This window comes from Corvus kubaryi, unplaced genomic scaffold (genome assembly GCF_017639235.1).
Source record: "Corvus kubaryi isolate FWS band 111438036 unplaced genomic scaffold, C.kubaryi_AGA036_p1.0 37354, whole genome shotgun sequence".
NCBI lineage: Eukaryota > Metazoa > Chordata > Aves > Passeriformes > Corvidae > Corvus > Corvus kubaryi.
Window position 1 is genome coordinate 15,784,753 of NW_024581116.1, and position 6,009 is coordinate 15,790,761.

Sequence of the window (6,009 nt, forward strand, 5' to 3'; positions counted from 1 at the left end):
AGGTTTTCTGAAGAGTAATACCTGCATATCATCTCAATTATATTATATTGCACCACCACACGCATGAAGCATGCAAAGATAATACAAAGTCAGCATTTTTCATCCCATTACTTCATTTGGCTTTCACATAAATGATTTGGCTGCATCACAGGGCTACAGAATAACACTGAATCGATGTGCATCTAGGTCAGTGGAAAGACGTCTATTGATCACAATGGCCTATGCACAAGAAATTGAGTGAACTTACGTAACTTCACAAAGGTTTTAGAATTAAAAAAACCCTCAAAATCATAGAAGTTATTATTTCTTCAATTATTTTTCAGCGACCTCATTCTCTTATTAGTAATATTTACTTAAATAATTAGTCTAATGAATTTTAACATTCTCTAATTATTTGAAAAACACATGCTTCAAATAGATCACATGCATGGCCATGGAGGCCAATGCAGAAAAACATTTTATTTCATATGTACAGTATAAACTGTCATAATATTTGTGTAAAAAGAAAATGTTTTCGTGAGCTTTTAGTAATGGAAAGATTTTGATAACAACAACAAATCTGGGCAAGTGAAGTTAGGAATGTGAACTCTGGAAAAAATTCTAGACATATCATGTATGTTGCTATTTTATATATGTTGCTCTGTTAATGAAATGGGAAGTAGCCTTGATGAGTCAGGCCTTTGGGGCCAATATGGTGACAATCAAATATCCCAGAATTGAAGATCTGGTCTATTGCATTTGCTGAGCACTGTTGTTCCTTCTTTTTTTTCTTTTTTTTTTTTTTTTTAATTTTTATTTTTTGTGTTCAAAGGATATGCTCTGCAATACCTCATGAAAGAATTACTAATGACAAGACAGTAATTATAGTTTAAGCACTAACCTCTAGGGTTTCCATAGTATCCACTTCTATTTATATAAAAGTTATTCCACCACAGGAAAAGGATAATGTGGCTTTCCAGCATAAAGGCAGCATTAAAAAGTCTTACATACTCTAAAACAGATACATCCAGGAAAGCCATTCAAATATGCCACCTGGTAAATGTTTGACCACTTCACATCTAAGCCACAATATACTATCAAGTAAAAGATGGTTTTCTATTTTAAGATGTCCAGAGAGAAGTTAGTGCTTCTGAGAGTGCTTCCCATCTTAGAGTTTGCTTGAAGATGAAGTTCTAACTTACATGGAAATTGAGAGATTTAGACTACAAGTAGAATTCCATTTCATGGGACATGCAGTTATTTCAAACTTTGCTTTCATTCTGGTGCAATAGGAATCATCAAGTATCACTTTCTACACAGAAGATATGTCTCAAAGTGGATTTTGATACACATTTTAGAAACAATAAAAGAAAAAAAAATTAACATTTTCATAGTATTTCATGTCTCATTTTATTTCTGTTTCTGAAAAGAAAGTGTCACTGAAATATACATATGTCAGCAGACAGTTTTATTTCAGTCTCATCAGGAAAACCTTTCTAGATAGCTCTGGAAATGACAGTCTAGCTTTGGAAGGATATTAGATCTAATAGACTGATATTATTTTGTTTTGGTTTTCACAATCTTTTGTTCTACTGCTGCTCAGCAGCCCACTCATTTCTATAAAAGTTAATTATATGGTGATTAATTTGATGTTTGTTTACTTATTGCTACATTCATGGCCTCCCAAATATGTGCATAGAATTCCCAAGCAAAACTTTAATTCTAATTTTACTTTTCCATGGCTTCCCTGGAAACCAGGTCAATTATAGACATTTTGGTAGAAAATTTACAGGATTCAGCAGATGTTAATGTATATTAATCCAACTTGAAAAACAAAGGAGTCCACAGATCCAGGGTAAATTAGGGGTTTGATTAACAACTCATCAAAGTTAATTAAATGACAATTAATTGTCATTGACTTCAATAAGCTTTAGATCAGTTGTTAGTCAACATATTTGATACTTCTACAGCAGATGGAATGTGTTCCTTTTTTATTTCTTTGAATCTGTACTTTAGTAAGTGAGGTATTTCTTTTAGGGTTTTATTGGGTGTTAGGGTTCCCAAGGATCAAGGACAAGATTACTGTCTCTTAGCAGTATCTATGACACCAAGTATTTTGAATTATGTCCATGGCAGTAGTTAATATTTTCTCCAAAATAAATAGATTTTTTTCATTTTAATAATGCCAGAAGTGGCATATTATTGCCCTTCAGAAGTTATTTCTTATGTATATATATGCGTATATATATGCACATATATGATATATTTGTGTGCAATGTATATCTTTCAAATGCACACAAACCATATATATATATATGAGTTATAAGCAAAGTTCTCTATGAGAAAAAAAAATATTTGTTTGTATTTGAACTCAAATTATACAATAATTTTCCTAAATGTATTTCATTATTTTATTGAATACTTGAACAGTTTAAAATTCCTGGTATTTCCTTTCTGTTTACGGTTGATACAGCAATAATTTTATCTTCTAGAATTTTATTATATATTACTACATATTATGTCTTTATAGTCACAGACAAATCATCTACATATCCCATTTTCCTTTAACTCAACTAAACCATAGACTTTTTTTTGTCCTTTAGTAGTTTAAGTAAAAATTATTCCTTTTCAAAAATAGTATCTGTTAAGTTAATGTATAGAAAATGCAATTTTTACTTGAGTTCCAGTTTTGAAACCTAAAGATTGCCTTGGACACATGAATCTCCATAGCCTAAAGAAAGACTTCAGGAATACCAATAAAATGTGATTATCAGTTTAAATCTTCAGTGTGTCTACCTTGTGTTAAAAAAACTCCTTAAAGATTGCATAAAATCAATCATTGGGCTTTTGTTCTCTCTCTAAGTGCTAAGTGTATGAAAACTCCAAATTTTTAAAACCATCAAGGCCTATATAATGGGACACTTGACAAAGAACAAGCTTATGTTGTGTCAAAGCTACCTCAGCATAGCTGCTTCTCATGAAGCAGAGTTTGGGGGATGCTGGTACAGAAAGGAGAGTTTCTTTAACTTTCCCTCTTGCAAAAACAGGTTTTAACTTTATCAATACATGCAAACATTTTTGTCTTAAAACTCCTTTTGTCTCTCCTTAGATTTCCCACCTAGGTAAGAGCAGTGGGCAATATTCATTGTTATTCCCACATCAGAACAGTATAGAAAGACAGTTTAAGAAGGTTAATTCCTCTTACTACCTGGAAGAAAAGAACATTACCTCAGCACCTCTCCCAACTGAGCTTTGTTGATCACTGCTACCAATCTAGTAAAATCTATTGCTAAAGCTAAAGAAATAACCCATGTTCTTATAGGAAATTGAGTCTGTGGTAGCCAGGAAGTTTTTGCACTTGAGGCTCATTCATATACTAATCACACTAGTACAATACTTAGAAGAAAACTATTGGTTGTGTTGGGTGCCATTTTATTGTTGCTAGTTTGTTTGGTGGGGTTTTTTTACAAAACATTTGATTTCAGTCTTGATTTATGTTGGACCCTTTGGTGAAAAAGATAAAGGGAGGGAATACAGCATGTAATATCATTTGAAACCAAAGGCTCTGTATTTCTGTTTGGTGTTGCAGAGCCTAGTATACACAGCACTAGAGCAAGAGCTGTAAGAACTACATTATAAAACAGTACAGTTCCAGAGTAAAACAATGTGACATCGTCAAATACTAGGAATAAGGGTCCCTCTTCCTTAAAATATTGTGGGAATTCAAAAGGGAAATAAAAGCTCTCCTGAGGGTTAGGCAAGTGTCTTACTTAGGAAAGGACTTATATTTCATCCCCTCTTATATAATTTGCTGCTTGTACAACCACCACTGTCCTTGCAAAACTGTCAGTCTGTGGCCATGCAGTTAAAAGTCATTGCCATAATGCATCCACAAGCAGAAGTGAGCTGTCTGCGCCAGTTTCAGAAAGCAGTCATGGGCACAACACACCCAGTGTGCCTGCATATCATATGGTTTCCCTCAGAGTCCCTGAAGTCTGCATGTGAAAAACTGATGCAAGCTGTTGCCTGTGCAGATACTGGACATGCTCAGATATAAGGAGTCCTTTGTTTTCTAATGGGTCTTCTCCAGCTGCTTGTGGTTATACAAACCACAAACACAACTTGCCTAGTCTTGAGCTCAGCCTGGGCATAAATCTCTAGATGAAAATTACAGTTCGCAAGAGAAACTCTGATCTGTACTATGGAGTAGTAGACTGGAGACAAGGAGTACAATTCTCCCATTTTCAACAGCTGTCTTTGGTAATGGAGAGGCCTTAAAAGAAGCAGTTTGACCCCAGAAGAGGAAATCAGGGGAGGCGAAAATACCAGGAAATGGATGAAACTGCTGTAAGCAAAAGGAGAGGATGCCATCAGTTACAAAAGTCACAGGGACTTCTCTGAGGCAGTCCAAAAACTGAAAAACAGAAAAGTATTTAGTCACTTTCCTTTTCTGACCACACAAAACTTGTACAAAATTTGACCCTTGCTCTGCTGGAAACATCAACAATCTATTTGCAATATAAGCAAAATAATGCTTGCTGGCTTTCTAAAAATGCAAGCTGTAGCTGTGCTCTGCAAGGCAGGTGGAATGCATACAGTCAAGGAAAGGGGACTACTTAGATTCCTGCCAATGCCTCGAATCACATCATCTCAACAAGCACCGACAAGTTATGGTTCTGCAGTAATTCTCAGTTTGTCATGAGAGATTCAGTGTACAACAGGAGTGAATTCACTACCCTGAGACCTGGTTTTAGCAGCTTCAAGTGATACATGTACTAAATATTCATATATAGCAATGATGAGTTTTTGCATCTTTGTGCAAGGGTACTTTTAAGCTCTGGACCTTTGACCTACACTCAGGCTCCCATTCCCAATACTAAATGCAAGGATGAATTGGAACAAATTTCCTTCCAAAATTTAATTTTCTGAAGCCCTTACATTATTGTTCTTCACACACATGGAGTTTCAGCCTGATGCACCAGAAATGATAAGCAATGTCAGCTGCAAATGAGATTCTCAAACACAATAAATTCCCTCTTCAATAAATGAAGTTTCTAATTTTTATTCCTGAAATTCATGTTTCTTGCCTCCCAAAATGATTTTCTAACATGCCTCAAAAGAAATTTCTAAATCTTACAAAAATTACAACAATTTCTTTCCCTTGTCCTTACCACTCAAGTTTAGGCCAAAATAAATTAATCACAGGTGTAGAATGAAGGTTCAGGAGTGTCAGATTGAGAAACTCCACCTTTTAAGATCAAAATTACACATTTAGAAATTAGAATGTGTCACAATAATGTTTAATAAACATTATTAAAATACAAAAATCAAATATTTCCTCTCCAGCAATTTTTTACTTCATTCAAATTTTATATTTCTTTGAAAAATGCTGGAAAAGTTTTCCTTGTGTCTAGTATTCAACAATAGTTATGCATATATCTGTGTGCATATTGCCAGCCAGGGAGTTTTAAGAGAACGTTTCTTACTAAACATGGTCATATTAATGTCCCTATGACTTCCCTCACTACAGTCATGTTTCAAATTTCCTTTCCAACCAGTTTCAAATAATTTTCTGTAGCATGCAGAAACCATGCTCAGTGATAATCATGTATTGCCTATTCTTCACATAGGTTTATGAAATACAGGTTCTAGGGAACTGCAGTTTTAAAGGAGTCATATACTGTGGCATCTTACATGTCAAACTATTCACGGAGTAGCATGGTCTTATCACAGTAGGGGCACTGCATGATTACCTGGAATTCTGGGGTGGTTTTATCTGTTTGAAGGCACTGTTCTCAAGGCACCAGAGTTTAAAACAATAGTTTTCACTTATTTTAATATAATACTTTCTCAACCAGTAAATTTTACAGACACTGACAGAAGCAGCACGTAGAATTGTGTGTGTGTGTGAGTATTCAACACTGATTAATGCATCCCTATCTGCAGAGCATGCTTCAGATACTGTTTGTCTCACAGTAAATTGCAGAAAAATCACCATAATCCACTGCTCTCAACCACTGGGAAAAAGAT